The sequence below is a fragment of the Eschrichtius robustus genome, chromosome 2 (assembly GCF_028021215.1).
Source record: "Eschrichtius robustus isolate mEscRob2 chromosome 2, mEscRob2.pri, whole genome shotgun sequence".
NCBI classification, from domain to species: domain Eukaryota; kingdom Metazoa; phylum Chordata; class Mammalia; order Artiodactyla; family Eschrichtiidae; genus Eschrichtius; species Eschrichtius robustus.
In genome coordinates this window covers 107,255,226-107,278,265 of record NC_090825.1, presented here as the reverse complement: position 1 = coordinate 107,278,265, position 23,040 = coordinate 107,255,226, and the positions used below count along the sequence as shown (strand labels likewise).

At 36.7% G+C, this 23,040-nt stretch overlaps 1 pseudogene; it reads left to right on the top strand.

The window, feature by feature from the left end:
* The first annotated feature begins 22,049 nt into the window (after nt 1-22,049).
* On the top strand, nt 22,050-22,652 carry LOC137758915 (small ribosomal subunit protein eS7-like; annotated as a pseudogene).
* The last annotated feature ends 388 nt before the right edge of the window (nt 22,653-23,040 follow it).

Sequence of the window (23,040 nt, the reverse complement as noted above, 5' to 3'; positions counted from 1 at the left end):
CTAAAAATTACAAAGATGTTTGGCTACATTAAACATAATTTCTATATATCTTTGAGGACAAGGAGAACTAATAACACTTTCACTGGGTATTTCTCAGGCAGTCTGGAACACAGAATAAGAGATCTACTCATACATCCTTACTTCAGTAACCGATTTAATTAATTAAATTAGGGTAGAATTCTCAGGGAATCACATCAAATATATCTACTTTAATGAAGAAGCCAAAAACAGAGGTGTTTATTGAGATTTCCAAATGCAAAACAAATTATATTTGTCACAATTATTTCAGTTGTGACAGAAACTTGACTCAAATTTGTTTAAATAAAAACTCCAATAACTTCGCCAATATTTACGGCAATTCCCAAAATGACTGTGGTTTTTCCTGAGCACACAAATACTCCCCAGTCCACTGTCGTGGCATGATCGTGATGACTTATGTTCACACCCCTGTGGCAGGGGAAGTGGGACCACATGATTGACAGCCCAACAGCAATCTAGTAGAATTACAGAAACTGAACCACAAAGGGAAAAAGGATGTAGGTCAGGCAAAAATTTCAGAGGCTGGGACTTCCCTGGTGGCGCAGTGGTTAAGAATCTGCTTGCCAATGCAGGGCACATGGGTTCGAGCCCTGGTCCAGGAAGATCCCATATGCTGCAGAGCGACTAAGCCCATGCGCCACAACTACTGAAGCCCGCACGCCTAGAGCCCGTGCTCTGCAACAAGAGAAGCCACCGCAATGAGAAGCCTGTTCACGGCAACGAAGAGTAGCCCCCGCTAGCTGCAACCAGAGGAAGCCCGCACACAGCGACGAAGACCCAACGCAGCCAAAAATTTAAAAAAAAAAAAAAAAATTCAAATGTTAACTATACAAATTAAGTTCCATGATTAAGCAGATAAATGTTTTTGAAATTAAGTAACTATGATCACTGGAATTAAGAACAAACTCAGAGAATTTTATTGCAGTTTCTTCTAAACACAAGTAAATTATCAGACAGCCATGAGATTGGTTCAAATGACTGGTGGCTTTTTAAGAGATGAGCAAATATCAAAATAACAAGATTCCTGGTTGTAAGAAGCTTGCCTGCCAAGCCGTATGTGAAGTCTTACAACCTCTGAGCCCTCACTACCCAGACTCTTTTATTACCTCCAATCCCTAGGGTGAGCAATAGGGAGAATTTGAAGGACAGAATGAGACTTACAAGTCAGTTTCATTCATTTGTCAGAAATAAAATCACCTGCAAGTGAAATAATTTGTTTTACTAAAACTCTCTTCCTTGCTGGCTTTGATGAATCAAGAAACTATTATGTGAGCTGTCTTCTAAAAAGACTCATAAGGAGGAAGGCGAGGGCAGCACTGGCCAATAGCCAGCAAGAAACTGAGGCTCTTGTTGCAACAGTCTTCAAGGATCGGACACCTAGCAAGACGGACATTAAAACCTTATGCAGCATAATCAAAGTGGTAACATCCTTTAACCTTTGCTGTGTTCTGCTGGTTAGATGTAAATCAGAGGTGGAGGGGATCACACAAGGGCAAGAGTAGGGGGAGGTGGGGAGAAGTGGGAGCCACCCTACAATCTGTCTGCCACAGTCAAGGGAGTGAAAACCGAAGTATAAGAACACCGTTTTCTCGTCTTTTACCATAATGAATGTTCATACTGTCTAACTAATAACTCCAACCTGAACATTCTTCTAATCATTTTTCATGACCTTAAAACACGTCTTAAAAAATTAATAGCTTTTGTGGTAAAGAAACAGTTATCAGACATCAGCATTTCCTTCAATTTCAAATGTGTAGTTAACTATTACATTTTAGTGAAATAAAATCTAAAACTTTTACTGGAAATATCACGTGCAATATAATTACATTGTTATGTTTTTATCTATTTATTTTTCTACCCAAATATATGTAATACATCAATATTTGAAATAACTTGTTTTGCCCTTTTTTTGTACTCTTTCATTTTATTTGAAGTTTATAATGGGCATGTGCCATTTTTATAAAAACTTTAACTCCTAAATTATGTCTGCATCACAATTAAACCATTTAGCCTTCTCATTATTATGCTACCAATAACATAACAGTATTATAAACAAAGTTATTCCACCAGAATTAATACATTTCCTTGAGCACTTGACAGCTACCAGGACTTACAAAGTTATCATTACTCAGTATTACTTAAAATGAACATTTATAATATTTTATTAATAAATGACTTGGAAAGAAAGCTAAGAAAAACAAAAGAGATTAGGAACATAAATGATTATCTTGGGTTCACTAAAAACAGCCACTTTTATAACCAAGTACATAAATCCTAATTAAATATTAATTCAATGATTAGAATTAATTCTTTGATTTAAAAACAAAATTGAAAAACAAACTTTTACCATTACAGAGCTTCTGAATTTTTATGTTATTAGCTTATCTACAGGGAGTAAGTTTTAGAGGTAATTTTCAGACTATGAAAACCCATGAACTATTACTTTCGAATCTTATCCAAACTCCAAGTGTTTATATAATGGTTGGTAAACCGTAACAGCGGGCTTTCTGCAGAACTGAACAGGATACCTCTCCTTTAGACACAGGTGACAGAGCTCTAAGTTACAGTGTATATAAATATGCTTTATGTTTAATTTTGCTGGGCAGAAAGGATTATGAAACTAACAAGGTAATTATCATTGCACCACATCATGAAGTATTACTTTTTGACTTAAATTATTTTCAGAATACTTTAATTTATGGCATATATATTTATATATCTCAACTCATATGTATACATATATATGTATGCCAATATATAAAATATGTACATACAGATATGCACATATACACATAATGTTACATGGCAGACGGCTTCTCGGCTGTCTACTTGAAGAATTCGAATATTCATACACCTTACTAAAGAAATCTAAAGTCCTCTTACCCCATTGTATTAGATTTTAGTTTTACTCGATTTCAAATTTAATTTCAATAAACTTAGTGGCTTAAAGCAACACAAGTCTATTATTTTACATTTCTGGAGGCGAGAAGTCTGACACAAGTCTCATTGAGCTAAAATCAAGGTGTCAACAAGGCCACGTTCCTTTCTGGAGGCTCTAGGGGAGAACCTTGCCTTGTTTTCTTTAATTTCTAGAGGACACATACATTCCTTAGCTTGTGGCCCCTTCCTCACAGCATCTTCAAAGGCAGCAGCCATCTTCAAAGCTCTGACTCTGACACCCAACCTCCTGCCTCCCTATTCCACTCAGGAGGACCACTGTGATTATACTGGGTCCACCTGGATAATTCAGGATCATCTCCCCATCTCTAGGTCCTTAATTTAATCATATGTGCAAAATGCATTTTGCCATGTAAGGTAACATATTTACAGGTGCCACAAATTAGGACATGGACATCTTTGGAGGGCACATGATTCTGCCTACCACACCTTTCATTCATGTTCATTTTTCTGCTTGTGTTGTCAGGTAAATTTCAAAGTAAGGATTTTGCTTGTGCAATTGTTTTTAAAGAAAGAGGAGGAGAGACAAAGGGATGTTTCAGTATACCCTAAGAACTGTCCTTTGAACTGAAGTGCAGAGTGTTACCTAGAATAATTCTTTCTATAGCCCTATATGAGTGAGGTTTCCAATTTGAATATTCAAGGGGAAGTTGTTTTGTGTGCACTTGAGATAAAGCTTTTTTTTTTTTTTTAACTAGGCTATTATTGCCAGGTTCTTTTTTTTTATTATTATTTATTTATTTACTTTTGGCTACGTTGGGTCTTCTTTGCTCTGCACGGGCTTTCTCTAGTTGCGGTGAACGGGGCTACTCTTCGTTGTGGTGCACAGGCTTCTCATTGCAGTGGCTTCTCTTGCTGCAGAGCATAGGGTCTAAGCACAAGGGCTTCAGTAGTTGTGGCTCGTGGGCTCTAGAGCGCAGGCTCAGTAGTTGTGGCACATGGGCTTAGATGCTCTGCAGCATGTGGGATCTTCCTGGACCAGGGCTCGAACCCATGTCCCCTGCATTGGCAGGTGGATTCTTAACCACCGCACCACCAGGGAAGTCTGATAAAGCATGATTTTGAAATGAGCCTTCTTGGGAAGAGGGAGACATTTTAAGGTGGAGACATGAGCTAGGCAGACAGGTCAAGGTTAGTTTAGACAGGCAATAGATATGTATGGAGCTGATGAACCCAGCTTCTAAACATACTGAGCAAAGCCTTTTGAGATTAAAATTTTGAAAATTCCCCACTGAGGGACTGGAAAACATGGTCTCAAAGGAGAGGCAGCTTTGGAGTGGATATAAGGTGAAAAGGAACTGCATTAGTTTAAAAGTTTCTTTTAAGAGCATGATCTCTAATGTAAACGTGGGAAACTGGGAGAAGCTTGAAAGTCTGAAACTGAACTTTGTTTTGCTGGCTGAAAGAGCTTGCACAGGGGAGTGTGATTAAGCTGGCTGTTAATAATAGGATCTACGCCCACTTTAGGCTGGGACTGTGGAAGGACAGAATCTGAAATACTACAACAAACTAGAGTAACATTTTAAAGTTAGAAACCATAAAGATGGTTCCAAGCCTGAAGGTGAGCGATACTTCTATCTTCTTAAATGACTTGCTCATTTGTGTGTTATCTGAGCCTGCAGGCTGCAATAAAGAAGAATAGTATGCATTTTGATTATTTTACTATTTTGATACAGTGCTTTCATCATGCTTTTTTCTAAAAGATGACTGTCTATTTAACACTTTAGTATTAGGAAGAAACATATTAAGAAGATTTTAAAACGATATTAAAAATTTATGGTCTTGACTTATTGAGGTGAGAAACATCCATAAAGTAAATGGAAATGTATCTTTACAGCCACATCTTTATTATTAAACAGAGCAACTATGTACAAGTTAGAATTAGGGAAATGTGTTATCCAAGATGGACGCATTTCTAGGGACTATAGACATATACTGAAAACTTTTCTCAGCCTCCAGAAACTGGCAGTTAGGGAGGAAAATCATGCATCAGAAGTACAGGGAAGGGGACGATGAATTGCCTGTGAAATTCCGTCTACTGCCCAAGGGTCCCTGTTAGGTCTGTGTGGGGTCATTCTTTGCTGAGCCTGATCAAGCATCCCCTAAAAGGACCAGGGAAGTTTCTTCTTATCAGGGGGTCAGGAAAAAAGGAAATAACAATGTCAGTCTTTTCAAATTCAGTGCAGTCCTGTGTTTCTAAGGTGCCCAGGTAGCATTCGATATGCCACCCCACATCACTTTTTTTTTTCTTTCCTTTCTAAGTAACTTAGCTCAACAGCTACACTAAGCTCCAAGAATGGTGAAAATGTTCCTTGTAGCCAAATCTTGTTCTCTGGGAGAAGAGACCACAGGCAGGCAGCCTCAAGCTTATGAAAGGGGTATATTTTAAATGTTCCTTGGAATATAAATAGTTTAGTATTTGGAATTTATTCTCACAAAAACCATGCTGTAAATGAGATTCATTCCCCTTTCAAATTTTCAAAAGTCTATTTAACCTATATTGTTCTGAAACCATGGTTTCAATTGTACTATTTTAGTTAACAGCTACCTACCACTTTAAACTCTGAAGAAATATCTATCAACCTATTTTTTTTTAATTTCACCTAGTTACAGAGGTATACTGGGATATGAAGTTTACAGTATCTGAAATATCTTCCCCATCCTAATAGATTGCCATTGCCAAGGAAGATGATCACAGGAATAAGAAGTGAATTTACCTATAATCTATATCTATGCCTGTGCCTATCTCTTTATCTAGATATTCAGAATCTTAACTCAAGACTCCAGAAACACAAATGTACTCAAGTCCACATCCCACCCCATTTTTTTTCTGTTCTCCCTTAGCAATGACACTCTAGTAATGGAATGGGAAAGATATTCCCAAATACTATAAACTTTGTACTGCACCACAGCTCTACAATCACGTGAAAGAACATAACTGTAGCTCAAACTGTAGCTCGAACAATCATCTTGTTCAGAAGTCCCATCGTCGTAGGTCACTTCATAAACCAGTAGTTATCTATTTGGAACATCTTATACTCCTTTACAATAGATCTGCAGGAAAACATCCTAACAGCTTTGCTTAGGCTTCTAAGCAAATGAGGAACACACATTAGAAACTAACACACTTTACTCTTGGTTGTTCTAGAAATACGGGCACAACTCATTGAAAAATATTTTTCCTGGATATTTGACATTCTGATTTGTATACTGTGATCTACTTTCTATTTTCATCTCTACTTTAAAAAAATAAAGAAAATATACAAATGATATATCCAACCCCCAAAAGGGGTTTCAAGGGGCTTTAGACCCCCATGATGTCCATCACACTTCCCAAGCCATTCCTCTAAGCAATGAAATTGTGTTTGCTGTACAAACCTATCCAAAACAGCTTTCTACCTACCCATCTTCAAATCAGATTAGCATTCTAAGACTCCAGCATATGAAAATTATGGACCCTCCCTTTAAATGCTATTTAAACAATCCAAATGAAAAGTAAGTTCTCCTGAGTTAAATACCCAGTCCTCCTCCTGTAAGGCAACCACTGCTAACATACTCTTTCTACCCTTCTCGAAGTTTTTTTTTAATTAAAATAAGAATGAATAAATTACTGATATAAGAACTCAGACAGTAAAATTATAGTTTCTATCTATATTTGATATAATATTATCTGTAAAACTTTACCAGCTACGTATCAAGAAATAAAAATTTAATCCAAACTAGATTTTTACACTAAATTCCCTGATTTGAAAAATCTCTTCTGGTATCTCAGACCATTGAATTAAAAGCTCATTCTTTTAGCCCTCATGCCCATGCCCTTGGCTTCCCCAAGATATTTTCTGAGTGTCCTCAAAACTGGGAGCTAAAAGTATCTCTCATGTATATTCTCAAACTGGAGACATTGAAATTTGACCAACCCTAGGCCCAGGTGACTATTGTCATCTGCTGCTGTGTGATTCTTTCTACAGGTTCTGATGTATTCATTGTACAGATATTCATTAAGTGAATACAACACACCAGACACTTTTGTAGACCCTGGGGCTGAAATGGTAAACAAAACTGAAAATTCTAATTTTCAGGGAGGGTACATTCTAGTGGGGGGAGCAGTCGGTCAAACAAATGAATAAAATATACAGTTTATTTGATTATTTTAAGTCCAATAGGGGAACAAAAAGTAGAGAAGGGGGTAGAAGAGAGTGCTGTTATTAGAAGGTAAGTAGGGAAGACCCCTACTGAGAAGGTAACATTACAGTAAAGATGTGAGGCAGTGAGCCATACAATGATCTAGAGAAGGGGTAGCAAGCAAGGCACACAGGCCAAACCTGGCCCATCACTTACTTTTGTATATCCCATAAGCCAAGAATGATTTTCATGTCTTTTAATTATTGAAGGAAAAAAAAATCAAAAGAATTTTTTGTGCCACATGAAAATTATACAAAATTCCAATTTTAGTGTCCATAAGCTAACATTTCTTGAAACACAATCATGCCCATTTGTGTGTGTATTGACTATGGCAGCTTTCATACTAAAATGGCAAAGTTGATACTTGTAGATATCTGATCTGCAAAATTAAAAATGTTTACTGATTTTGTCCTTTACAAAAAAATCTTGCTGACTGCTAATCTAGAACTAGAATAATCCAGGAATATCTTTTTTCATTTTTATGCCATTTTTGAGGAATGACAGATCTTTGAGGAATGACAGATTTTTGACTTAAGTCTTTACTATAAATCTTATCCTTTATTGTTCACCTATATTAACTTTGAATTAAAACTTTTCTGATATTAATATTATGATCCATACTTTAGTTTTGGTTGCATTTAACTGATATGTTTTTGCCCATCCTAACTTTCATCCTTTCTAATTCAGGTGTCAATGCCCTTTGGCCAAAGAGACTAGGAATTCATGTATAGTTGAACAAAGTTAGTTTTATAATGTGTTGTAATGGAGGAGACCACACATCATGGGGAACTATGGAGTGTCTCAGTAAAAGGGTGTTACAGGATTTGGGTTTGTGTTAGGTGATTTGGAAGAGGGATCAAGGAAGTATGGCTTGGTTAAGGATTAGATGATGTCATGAAGTGGAGGAAATTTTATGATTATATCTTAAAATTTTTCTTATCTGCAAAATAGGAAGAATGAAACAAGAGTAACTTATAATTGGTGAAGCAGCAATAGTTACTCATATTAACCATGGGAGGGATATGTCTGAGCATTTTTGTGGTTTTGGCAATGTTTTCTTTTTCATCTCTGTCCAGACATGACTATTGAATAATTTTGTTTTGATCTTGATCCATACGGTGACAGAGTGACTTCGTGATGCTGGTGCTCTGTGAAATTGTTACATTCAATAGGAGAATATCATGGACTACTTGTGAGAACCAGACCAGATCCTCCTAACAACACTAAGGCCTAGATGATATAAAAAAGAAGGCAATCAAGAATTCTTTATTCAAACCATTCTTCCAAAAAAGGCAAATGAAGACATTTCCAAATAACCAGACAGATAATTCATTGCTAGCAAACCTGCTTTACACAAAATACTAAAGGTAATCTTTGAGGCATAAAGGAAGTGTCATCAGACAGTAAGTTAAATCCATGGAGAAATAAAGAATACTAGGAAAGGTAATTACTTAGACAAATATAAGAGAAAGTAAGAATATTTTTTTCTTCTTTTGACTGATGTAAGTATAAAAGATTATTATAAAACTATTTTATAACTTCTATCATATAATATTTAAGGGTAAATATATATGACAATAACATCACAAAGGATAAATGAGGGAAGGGAACTATACTAGAGCAAAATTCATTTTTAATTAATTTTATTGCAATTAAGTTAGGAATAATCTGAAGCAGATTATTTTTAATTAAGATGCTATAATCCCTAGGGAAAAAGCCATTGAGAAACTAACTCAAAAAAAAAAAATTGATACTCCAGCAAAGATCTACTTAAAGCAAAATAAGGTAGTAAAGGAGGAAAAGTAAATAGCAAAGTGACTGACATTAATCCAACTATATCAATAATTACACTAAATGTAAATGGATTAAACACTCCAATCGAAAGGCAGAGATTGGTAAATTGAGACCAAATAGATATGTAATACAACTGTACTCTATCCACAAGAGGTAAACTTTAGATTGAATGGCACAAAGTGACTTAAAGTGAAAGAATGGGGAAAGCTGTACCAGGCAAACAGTAATCATAAGAGAGTTCGAATGACCATATCAGTATCAGAAGAAAATATACATTCAGACCAAAGAATGATAAAATGGTCAATTCAACAGTAAAATAAGGAATATCAAAACATGAGTACCGGACATCATATCCCCAAAATACATCTAGTAAAAAAAATGACAAAATTGAAGGGAGAAATACAGATCTCAATAATAAAAATTGGACATTTCAATACTACATTCTCAATAATGAAAAGAGAAACTAGACAGAAAATCAGCAAGGATATAAAAGATTTGAATAACACTATCAACCAACCTGACATAACTGACATCTCTAGAATACTCCATCTACCACAAAAAACACACACTCTTCTCAGGTGTAGATACAACATTCTCCAGAACTATACACCAGGCCATAAAACATGCTTCAGTAAATTTAAAAGAATTAAAATCATGCAAAGTACATGATTACAAATCAATAACAGAAAGAAATACAGGAAATTCACAAATATTAGAAATTAAACAACATACCTCTAAATGACCCATTATGTTTCTGTTGATACAAAATACACAGAAAAGGCAACTTTATAAAGATAGAATGTAGATTAGTGATTGTCAGGAGCTGGGAATGAAAACCAGTATTTACTGCAAGTGGACATCAGGAACCTTTTTAGGTGATGGAAATGTCAAACTAGATTGTGGCTATGCTTGCGTACCTATATAAAAGTACAAAACAAACCATTGAATTCTAAGGTTTAAATGGGACCATTTTATGGTATGTAAGCCCATATAGTATATAACACTTCTAAATAGTTGATAGGTCAGAGAAGAAATCAAAAGGGCAATTACAAAGTATTTTTCTCTGAATGAAAATGAAAAGACAACATACCAAAATTGGTGACATACTGCTAAAGCTGTTTTTCATGAAGACTTTATAGCAGTAAATGCTTATGTCAGAAAAGAAAAAGGTCTTAAATATCAATGACTTAAGCTTCCAACTAAAGACTAGAAAAAGTCAATTAAACCCAAATTAGGAAGATAAAAGATTATCAGAGGGAAAAAAAAAATCAATGAAATAGAAAACAAAGAAAAAATGGAGAAAAATCAACTAAACCAAAAGCTGGTTTTATGAAAAGTTCAATAAAATTTATAAACATTTGACCAGACTGAGCAAGAAAGGCATTTACCAATATCAGAAATGAGATATGGCATCAATATAGATTTACAGATATTAAAAGCAAAGGAAAATTTTATGATAAACTTCATGGAAATAAACTCAAAAACTTAGATGAAATGGACAATTTCCTTGAAATATATAGGCAAACAAAGCTCACTAAAGATGAAATAGATAACTTGAATAGCCTTATATATATTGAAGAAATGTACCTTGTAATCAAAAACCTTCCTACACTGATAATTCCACATCCAGTTTGCTTCAAAGGTGAATTCTACGAAACATTTAGGAAATAATTAATTCCAATTCTACACAAGAATATTTCAAAAAATTGAAGAGGAGAGAATGCTTTCCAACTTATTCTGTGAGGCCCTGATACTAACATCAGAAAAAGACACTGCAAGAAAAAGAAGACTAATATCCCTCATGAACATATATGCAAAGGTTCTAAAATTTTCAACAAATCAAGCTATATGAAAAAGGTTAAGAATCATGACCAAGTGAAGTTTTTCTCAGGAACATCAGGTTGATTTAACATTCCAAAAAAAGAGAAAAAAATCAATGAATGCAATTCATAGTATTTGTTAATTAAAAAGAAAAAATCATATGATCACCTCAATCGATGCACAAAAACTATTTTCCCAACTCCAACATCTATTCTAAATTTTTTAAGTCTCAGAAAATTAGAAATAGTGGCAAACTTTTACAAAGTGATAAAGCACATCTATAAAACATCTATATCCAGCATTGTAATTAATGATGAAAGAGTGACTGTATTCTCATAAGTGAAAGAGTTCCCAGCTGCCAAAGCTGGGAAAATGTGAGCAATCAAATACGTAATGTAGTATTACAATGATAACCCAAATTATAAAATAAAAACATGAGTCTATCCTGATGTAATAAATGCTTATATAAATAAATAAATAAATAGGGGACAAGAGACAAATCTCCTTTACAGGAGATTTCCAAGTAATTTATATAGACACTCTCCCCTTAAAGAAGGTGAAGCATAACCCCACACATAAGTACAGGCTATACTTGGTGACTTGCTTCTAGAGTACAGAGTGGAAAGAGGGGAAAAGTGACTTTTCAGGGCAGAAAAACTAGCCAGATGATCAGAATTGTTACCATCAGTGATAAATCATTTTGATGTTATAAATTTAAAACTACTTCACTTCTTGGTTATACTCTGAAAAACCCTTAACCCTAGTCTAACCATGAGAAAACCACCAGACAAACCAAAACAAGATACTGTTTAAAATATCCAACGATTACTCCTCAAAAAAGTCAAGGTTATCATAAACAAGAAAAGTTTGAGGAACAGTTATAGCCCAAAAGAGTCTAAAGAGACATAACAACTAAATGTAATGTGATATTCTGGATTGGATCCTAGAAACATATATTACGGAAAAACTAATGAATTTCAAATAAAGTATGAAGTTCAGTCAATAACGAAAAACAAGGAACAAATTACTGATAGAAGCAACAATAAACTGAAGTGTAAAAGTAAGATGCTAAGAGAAAGAAATCAGATACAGAAGAATATATCCTGCATCATTCTGTTTATATGAAATCCTAGAAAAGTTATAGTTACAGAGACAGAAAGCACACTATTGGTTGCCAGTGGCCAGAAGTGAGGAGAGGATTGACTGCAAAAGGACACTAAGGAATTTTTAGAGTCATGGAAATGTTCTACACAGGAACCACTACCATAGTGGTTACTAGAATGCATACATTTTGCAAAATTGGTGACTTTTAATAAATTTGATCTTAATAGTGCTATTTTCAATAGCCTTTTTATTGTCTTTAAGGTCTTTAGTTTTACTCAGGGTCACAGCCACCTCTAAAATGATAATACCAACACAGTGTTGTAAGCATGCTGGTAAAAGTAAGTGTGGCATATAACTCTGATATTGAGGATAATTGCCCAAAACAGCTATGGGGATAGGTCTTAGAGAAGTCTTCCCAGAGCCTCTGAAAGGAATTTTACTGTTTCATCTTTTTGCATGTTTTATGGGTGGTCAACTTGTTCCAGAGAGACATTCCATTCTCTTTACAAGGAAAACCTGGGGAAACTAAGTTTTTCTAAAGAACACAATAAGTTAACAGAAAATGAGGTACCTGCTATTTGACATTACTGTACATGCCTCAGCCAGATACTAAATTAGTTATAATGTGTTAGTATCCGAATTATTAGTCAACTCATGTCATTGTTAAAGGAGGATGGGACTTTATGGGTCTGGGCAAAAGTCCTGCACAGGAAGGGGAAATTGCTCTTCCAGGTTCATGTAAACAGAATTTGGCTTGCTGTGATGCTTGTAAGTTTATCACTTTCTCAAATGTTGTATCAGATCCAAGGATAGTCTTTCTTAGCATATACTTATGTGATTTTTCTTTTTCCTTTTTTTTCTACTACCTTCAATCACACTATAGCAGCTGGTTTCAATGAACACTTTCAAAGTCAGCAGATGATTCCCAACTGAAATGTCCAGCCTTGATCTTGGACCGTTCTGCTTGTTGTTGTGTGTCTTCTTACAGTCTCTTTCCCATGAGAATAAATATATTTGCTTTCCTCACACATAAAGAAACTGTCTCTTATTTTTGCCAAAGATACAACCATCCCCCTAGTTCCCTAGGCTCAAGTTATTGGAATAACTTTTTAATACTCTCTCTCCCTTGATCTCACCAAGTCTTTCCAAATGCTTTACTCAAATGTAACCTCATATGACCTCATATCCACACTCTTCAGATGACCTTCCTTCTGTTGCCTCCACCCCTTCTCTGTTCTAAAACACCTATACAAACTCCTATAACATCTTTTAAGTATCTTTTCATGGACATCTCTTTCTATACAAGAATCTACACTTCCCTTTGTCCACTATAATAAATACAAACTTAAGTGTCTAGCATTCAGTGCCTTATATCAACTGCTCTTCTATATATTTTACACATCACAAAGAAATCTGTTTGCTTCCCCATTTAGAGTTTACTGTACACTAAATTCCACATAGATTCTCACAATAACTCTATAAAACAGATGCACTATTATCACCTACATTTTACAGATGAAGAATCAAAAAATCAGAGTACCTTGCCAAAGGTCACTCAGTTTGTAAGTGGTAGAATTATTACTTTATGTCAGATCATTCTGACCCAAAGACTATAGTCTTAACTATTATACTCTATCACCTTCACATCAAATACCTGTCTCTGTAAGTATCATTTACGTCCACCCAGACTCTCTTCTCTCCTTCAATCTTGCCCAGGTTGGCTCTAATCTAAACCACCACCCAGTCCTGCATTTCCTTTCATGGCTCGTCTCCTGCCTTGTACTATATCTGTTCACTCTTGCTGATAGGTGATCTTCAACTCAACTATAGAAATTTCAACTTTGAGAATTATGTAGGTCTTATACAGCCTGGATCTAGTAAATTTCCTTGTCTACTGATGGAGATCAGTAAGCATCTGTCAAAAAAAAAAAAAAGTTCTTCATTTTTGGAAGTCTCTGGATTCTGTATCTTTGAATCCTTTCAGTGGTTAGTACACTTCTCTGCACACAGTAAAGGTAAATGCTGGCTCACTATGCTCCTTATACTTTAAATATGTTAACACATATTTCCTTGAAGTTATTTGTGTTTTCTTGGACTTTTCCTCTTTAGTTCATGCGTGTACAAAGGTTAGGAAAGCAGTGGGTGTGCAAAGAAGGATTCAGAGACTAGAGCTACTCTTCCTCAGACCCAACAAAATGGGTTTTGACATCTTATACCACATGGAAATGAATGGAAAAATGGTCAAAAAATAGTTGAACATATGACCAATGGGAAATCATTTTACATTCATGTTGGACATTTTTAGGACTACCTTTGTTACTAGTAAGAACACATCTTAAAATTAATGCCTGGAAAACAAATAAAGAAAAAACAAACAAAAAAATGAGAAATGATATTTGCACTTACACAGCATCCTACCCTTCCCTTAATGATTTTTACGATCATTTTCTATTCCTACCCTTAAAACAGCAGAAGCCAAGGCAGTTGTTATTATACTAATTTTATTTATAGTGTTATTTAAACACTATGAGCTTTATTTTTGCAAAGTGATGAGGCCAATAAGTAATACCACTGTGACCAGGACTCGGATTTTCTGGATCACAATCCACTATTCTGACATATTTGAATTTTGCTGCATTCGCAGCCTATAATTCAGTCACAATTGCTTGCTTTGTGATTAGGGGTATATTTGTTAAACAGTGCTACCACCTGCTGGTAAGTTTTCCAATAATTCACAGTATAGCAAACCTAAAACAGGAAACAAATAAAAGGATAACCAATATAACAATAGTTTACAATTACAACTACATTTACCTGCCACATTCTAACTGTACTTCCTAACTGTGCTATCATATCTGCTTAGGCGCTCCTTTACAGGTAACCAATGAATCTTCCAACCTTAAATGTCCAAACATTTCTTTTCTCAAGATCTTATAATTACATTAATTTTGTCTACTTCTTAGAATATGCATACTTGGGAGAACATTTTACTAGACTTTTATACAATATGATAACAAACTTGGTGCCTACCAATAATGTAAGTCAGTAATACCCAAATTTGTGTGCATAAAATCATCATCTGGTGAGGAGTGAGGGCTATTATGGTAGCAAAAGCCTGTCTCCCTACATAAAAAAATAGTAAGCCAAAAAATAATACCACATTCCTGAAGGGATTGCAGAGATCAGTGCCATTATTGAGGACTTGAAAGATGCAGGAGTGGTGATTCCCACCACATCCCCACTCAACAGTCCTATTTTGGCCTGTGCAAAAGAAAGATGGATTTTGGAGAATGACTGTGGATTATCGTAAGCTTGACTGTGATAGTGAATCCAATTGCAGCTGCTGTACCAGATGTGGTTTCATTGCTTGAGCAAATTGACACATTCCTTGGTATCAAGTATTCAGCTATTGACCTGGCAAATACCCTTTTCTCCATAAGGTCCACCAGGAGCAGATTTTTTTTTTCAGCTGGCAAGGCTGGCATTATACCTTGACTGTCATATCTCAAGAGTATATCACAACTCTCTAGGCCTATATAATAACTTAGCTCAGAGATGTTGATCACTTTTCCTTCTATAAGATATCATACTGGTCCATTACATCAATGACATTAAGCTGATTGGAACTAGTGAGCAAGAAATAACTAGTTTAGCCTAGGCATTATCTGATCCACCACGCTATAAAGCTGGGCATGCATAGAAATACTCCATAATCAAATGAAAGTGGTATATACTTGATTGGCCTCAAGCAGGCACATGGTTTTTCACTTTGCTTGGAAGGAGAAATGGCCAGATGTATGATTATAAACTGGCTCATGGGTTGTGGTCAACGGTTTGGCTAGATAGTCAGGGATTTGGAAGAAACATGTTTGGAAAATTTATGAGGAGGAAATCTGGGGAAGAAGTACAGGGGTTGACCCTTCTGATTGGGCCAAAACATGAAGATATTTGTATCCCATGTAATTGTTCAGCAAAGGGTGACCTCAGCAGAGGAGAATTTTAATATTCAAGTGGATAAGATGAACTGTTTTGTGGATACCAGGCAGCCTCTTTCCCCAGCCACCCTTGCCATTGCCAAATGGGCTCATGAACAAAGTGGCCATGATGACAGGGATAGAGTTTATGCATGGGCTCAGCAATATGGCCTTCCACACACTGAGGCAATCTGGCTATGACCACCACTGAGTGCCTCATCTGCTAGCAACAGAGACCAATTCTGAGTCCCTAATATGGCACCAACTCCCTAGTAGTAGGTTGATTACACTGGACCACTTCCATTATGCAAGGGGCAGTGTTTTATGCTTATGGGAATAGACACTTACTCTGGGTACGAATTTGCCTTTCCTGCACTCAATGTTTCTTCCAAAACTACCATCCATAGACTTAAAGAATGGTTTATCCATCATCATGGTATTCCACACAGCATTGTTTCAGATCAAGGAAATCACTTCACAGCAAAAGAAGGGCAGCAATGGGCCAGTGCTCATGGAATTTATTGGTCTTACCATATTTCTCACCACACTGAAGCAGCTGGCTTGATCGAATGGTGTAATGGTCTTTTGAAGACTTAGTTATAGTGCCACTAAGGTGGTGATACCTCACAGGGCTGTAGCAAGGTTCTGCAGAAGGCTGTACATGCTCTAAATCAACATCCTGTATATGGTGCTCTTTCTCCCGAAGCCAGGATTCACAGGTCCAGGAGTCAAGGAGTAGGAATGGCAATGGATCCACTCAATATTACCCCTGGTACCTCTAGCAAAATTTTTGCTTTGTGTTCTTGAGGCTACATACTCTGCTGGACTGGAGATTTTAGTTCCAGAGGAAAGAATGCTTGCACCAGGAGATGATTCCACTGACCTTGAAGTTAATAATGCCAACACCCCACTGGCCACTTTGGGCTCCTCATGCTTCCAAATCACCAAAGAAGGGAGTTTCAGTGTAAGCTCGGGTAACTGATCTCATACCAAGAGGAAATTGGACTACTACTTTACAATGGCAGCAAGGAAGAGTAAGTCTTGAATATAGGCAATTTCTTAGGGTGTTACTTAATATTACCATATCGTGTGATTAAAGTCAATAGAAAACTACACTAACCAAATCCAGGCAGGACTACTAGTGATCTAGACCCTTCAGGAATGAAGGTTTGGGTCACCCCACCGGTTAAAGAACCATGACCAACTGAGGTGCTTGGTGAAGAAAAGGGGATAGAGAATGGATAGTGGAAAAAGGTAGTTATAATTACTAGCTAAAACCATGTGACCAGTTGCAGAAATTAGGCCTGTTTCTATATCATTCAGACATACACACAGATAGGCATGCTTGTTCTCTTTCCTCTCTTATTTCCTTATCATGTAAGGTAAAATATATTGACTTTACAACATATATTTAAGTACTGTTAATTTAACATCATAGTATAAGTTATAGACTATCAAAGAGAAGACTAACCATCACTCAAGAACTCTACCTCCTTTACTGGAAAAGCAGTCAGTGCATTTTCAATTGTACACAGGAGAGTTGTAGCACAATAGGCAAAATTATGATCTTATTTTCATGAATTGCAACTTAAGTATGGTTTAAGGAGATGAGTATGGGTGCCAAGTTAACAAAAGGTGTAGTTGGTTTGGGTAATTTTATGTGTCAACATGAGTGAGGCATGGGTGCCTAGACTATATCTTACTGGGGGGAGTGTTTTGAGTAGATTTCTGGTTGAGATTAGCACCTGAATCAGTGAACCCAATGAAGTAGAAGGCCCTGTACGATATGGTAGGGCATCATCCAATCTGCTGAGGGCTGACTGAAAAAAAATGTGGAGGAAGGAGAAATTTGCCTCTTTGTTTCCTGCCTCACAAGTGGAGCTGGGACGGCTCATCTCATCTTCTCCAGCATCAGTCTGAATTCACATCATCACCTCCTCTTGTTCTCAGGCTTTCAGACTTGGACTCAATCACACTACCAGCTTCCCTGGTCCTCCGTCTTGCAGATGGCATATCGTGGTACTTCTCAGCCTCCATAATCATGTGAGCCAATTTCTCATAATAAATCACCATGTATATACAAATACACACCCACATATATACCTATCCTATTGGTTCTGTTTCTCTGGAGAACCCTGACACTAGGTTTATCTCCTGAACATTCTAATTCATTTCTGGATTAGAATCAGGAAAAACTGTATTTAATGAGCACCCCAAGTGATTGTCATGATGAGGAAAGTTGCAAAGCTCTGACTTAAGCAAACAATTCATCCTGGGCTCTACCCATAATTGGCTCAGAGAGTCTAATAAGGTCAAATAACCCTTCTAAAACTCAGGTCTTCATAAGGGAAATATGCGGACTGTAGTAAGTTCCAACCACTAGATATTCTCTAAGAACCTTCCTTTGTGGACAAAATCTTTGCAAAATAAAATATTCTGGATAGCCATAAAATTGATCTACGGAAGGCACACCCATGTGATAACTGAATTTTCACATATTGGATAATTTGTTTTATTTAGTCAGCAATATTGAACTTACAATTAATTATCCCACTAGACCATGAAGAGTTGCAAAATAAATATGTTAACCTTAGAAAATACTTGGAGAAAAGAAAAAAAGACCGTCAACATCAGTAGGTTTGGGAAAGTAAGAATTAAAAGCGTTTTCCAGGGGCTTCCCTGGTGGCGCAGTGGTTGAGAATCTGCCTGCCAATGCAGGGGACGCGGGTTCGAGCCCTGGTCTGGGAAGATCCCACATGCCGCGGAGCAACTGGGCCCGTGAGCCACAACTACTGAGCCTGCGCGTCTGGAGCCTGTGCTCCGCAAAAAAGAGAGGCCGCGATAGTGAGAGGCCCGCGCACTGCGACGAAGAGTGGCCCCCGCTTGCCGCAACTGGAGAAAGCCCTCGCACAGAAACGAAGACCCAGCACAGCCAAAAATAAATTAATTAATTAATTTTTTTTTTAAAAAGTGTTTTCCAACTGCTAGATGTTTTGTCATAATCCTTTATCTGCTCACAGAGTGTAACTGAACAATGTCAGAGCAGAAAGATAATAACCAGGAGAAACTCAAGAGATTCTTGGCTGTAATTGCATTAGTTAACAGCCTCCAGATGCTGAAAATCAGATGCCTCACAACTATTAGGAGAAAAATCAGTGAAAAATTAGCCTTACCAGGAAAATGTTGGACGTTTAAATGAACAATGTTGGAAGGAAGTAGAGGCCGGTGTAGGACAGACTGACTTGGGAAAAGTTTGTGAAGCCATTAGGTGACTTACATATTCTTTATCTCATCATTAACTTGTAAAACCAATTCAGTCAGCCCTCCATATCCATGGGTTCTGCATCCTTGGATTCAAACAACCATGGATTGAAAATTGTGAGATACAGATCAAGACAGAAGGATGGACTGCATTGGCAAAACACAAAATCCTTGCAAGTGAAAACATCTGTGACTCATTAAATGAAAGGACAATACAGAAGCTCTGAGAATTTTGCTCCCCACACCTTTATCCTCAGACTCACCAGCACTTAGCGTTACAGGGAGAGCTAAACCTTCCAAGTGGTAAACAGGCAGATTGTCCAGGAATGGGCTGCTTAGGACTGAGGTAGGTAGTTAGGGCTTTTGCCAGCTCATGTTTGAGGTTTTCTGATTCATAGGTATGTTTTCATCTGGTCATTTAAAAAAATCCTCTTCTTCAATCCTCCCTTATGTTGGATATTTCTAGCTGCTGTTATAAGACTGCAAAGCTGCCCTTCAGTCTAATCACGTTTTACCTATGAAAGAATGTGAGCTGTGAGTAACAAACCAGAACTGGTAGTCTCACATAGCAAATAATCCAATAATTTTTCCTGCTTACTGAAACTCCACTGATTTGCTCTATCCAAAGTGGCAACAGAGTGTAGTCTACATTGAAAACTAGCTATGTTACAGCTAGAACATCAAACTATCTGCCCTGTCTGGATGGGATTTGTTCCTTGGGTGCATCTCACCAAATTCATTAAAATTCAAGAAAAATAGTTTCTAGTGGAACCACAGGAAAAAAAAATCTCTTGATCTTTTATTCTATACGCCTTGCACAGGTGCCCTATATCACATTGAATAGCAATAAATTTGACTGGATCAGAAACCTAGGAATCTTTCTTTATTCTGTTTTCTCTTTCAACTCCAAAGTGCAATCTATTTCCAAGATTCTCATTTTTTGCTGCCAAATATTTTTGAATCTGCTCAGTTTTCTCCATATCCATGACATCAACTAGCCTAAGGTGTTGTTATGGTAGACTATGATGAATAAAATAGCCTACAAAATCTTCCTGCATCTAAACTTGCCCTTCTGTAGTTAATCCTCTATTCTGTAGTCAAAGTGATCTTTCTAGAAGACGAACAGATATCGATCGTATTTTATGTTCTGCTTGAACTCCCTCAAACATTTACTATTTCCCTTAGGAGCTTGCTATTTAAAGTGTGGTCCATGAGCCTGCAGCATCAGCAGTACCTAAGAGCTTAGGAGAAATGCAGAGTAGCAAGCTCCATTACAAACCTAGTGAATAAGGCTCTCTACACTGTAAAATTTCTGTACTGTAAAATTTCTGTATGGTTTAAATGCACGTTAAAGTTTAAGAACCACTACTTTAGGATAAAATCCAAACTCATGGCTCACAAAGCTTTTGATGAACTACCCACAAATTAGCTTTCCTGACACTTCTCTTGACAACCCCCATCCGTCCAACCTATAAAGATGCTATGTGGTCTCTTGCATCTAGATTTTCAAATGTCGGTTTACTTTTCCTGAATACTCTTTTCCACACCACCCCAACTTCTTCCTTGCTAACTCCTACTCATTTTAATTATTCTCCCAATAAACGTTTCCTTATAAACTGAGATATGTATTTCAACTAGGTATTGTAATGACACTCTATACTTCCTTACCATAGAACTTCTCTCACTACTGTAATAGACTATATCCTCCAGAATACTGTAAGCACTCTAGAAATAGAAAACTAGCTTAATATGTTGGTTGTTGTATATCCAACACCAAAAGTTAGCACATACTAAGTGTACAATATTTAGTAAATAAATGTTGAAAAAAAATATACCTGATAGCTTAGCTGTTTTTTTTTCCCTATGCAGAACTATGCAGAAAAACTATGATTTTGTTTTTGTTTTTTTTTTTTTAACTCTCAGGAAAACTAATTCTAGAAACCTAGGCTGAATGTAGTAGAAGGATGTCTTCAGGTAGTCACTTGCATGCAGTTAGGGAAGAGGAGGCAATCTGGGAGGCAGTATCTGAGACGATAAATTCAAAGCCAGGTAACCTGTCAGGGAAGTTGTTAAGCTGAAAGTGGCAGTGAATACAGGAGATTCGGGTGTGCATGAATGGGGAAGACACTGAGTAAATCAGATGGGAGCAAGATGGTTTGAAGTGGGGCAGAGATATTGAAAAATTCACTGAGCCATAGAATATACAACACAGGTTTAAACTGTATGAGTCCACACATATCAGATTTTTTTCCCCACTAAATACGTACTACAGTACTATACAATCCATAGTTGGTTGAGTTTGAATTTGCAGGTGCAGAATCATGGATAGAGAGGGCTAACTGTAAAGTAGGCAGAGGGTCAGCACCCCTAAATTCCTCACCGTTCAAGGATCAACTGTAGCTTGTGAAGAGAAGTCTGCAACCTTAGCAATAAATGCATGGTTCAAAGAGTAAAAAACCCAACTGTTCATAATGTTATGTTTTGTTCTCTTTCAAGGATATTTCTTCCTCATCCCCCTCTCAATCCTCTCATCTATAAGTAAATTCCACTACTAAATGCAGAGGAAGATTTCACACTCCAAGTGGTGACATTTACCTTTTTAAAATCCTGTCATACTCTCTATAACTTCTATGTGGAAAACGAATTATTGGGTTTCCAGAGTAGATGCTAGGAGACCAGTAAACCAGACACGTAATTACAGGAGGCTGCACAGAGATTGTGGTAGTGAAGGTAGAGAGGATGGGTACACTTGAGTGATATTAAAGAGACAGGGTTGATTAAATGGATTATAAACTGAAATGTAACCTCACTAGCTGCCTTTTTAATAACTTAGTATCTGATTATATCTCACACATTGCTGAGGAAATTGTAAAAATAAAGTATTCTCTTCCTAGGTCAGTGCTCAATAAGGAGAACATGTTTAGTTAGAGTGTGAAGATAGTGAAGCCCAATGGTGAAAAGTGGGATGAGTTTTAGTCCAGCATCTCTCAGGGTCTCCTTGAGCTGAAAATGAATTCAGACCTTAAGTCCCAGATAAGAGAGCTGAATATAACAGCAGCCAGGGAAAGTAAGTTGATAGTGGTCAGAAAGCTATTATGATCATTGTTCCTGTTCCTCAACTGAAATCTTTTGAGAAAAACCAAGTCTGGTAAGTACGTGAATTGCAGAAAATGTTCAGTGAGAAATACATCATCTTTAAAGCCCAGAGGAGAATTCTGCCTAAGCCAACTCAAAAAGGCTGTACAAAAAAATAAGCAAAAGCATCCTAGAAACCATACTCTGACAACTGTGCACATGTGATCCTAGAGGACTTAGTCTTTCCAAGTGAAAGTGTAGGCAAGAGAATCCAGGTGAAACTGGATGCCAACCAACTCAAAGATTTATTTGGATAAAACACAGCAGAATAATGTGGAACACAAGGTTGAAACTTTTTCTGTTGTCTATAAGGGCAACACAGGCAAGGATATTAATTTTAAATACCCAGAGTCTCAGTTCTCAGTTGTAAACAAAAATGACTAAAATATTGTTACAAAATATTTTAAAATAATGTAAATTTCATAGTCTAATTTAAAAGACATTCTAGAAATAAGAGAAGCTCTTTTTCAGAGGATGACTAAACTCTCAACAAGCTAAAGCAAAGCCATCCTATATAGGCTCTTATTCCAGAAGGTACCATCAAGTTCTTGTTATCTGAAACTACTCACTAAGAGAATGAGTTGAAAATACTTAGGTTACATCACTTTGCTTTATTGTTTTTAATATTGCCAAGAAGACAGCAGTAGAGAGCAATAGAGAGATCTTATTAACACCTTCTTAACACCTCATTAATACCATGTGCATTCAGCACAGACCAAAATCCAACTTTGGAAATAAGGAACAAGCCCTAAGTTAAGGCCTACTTTAAATC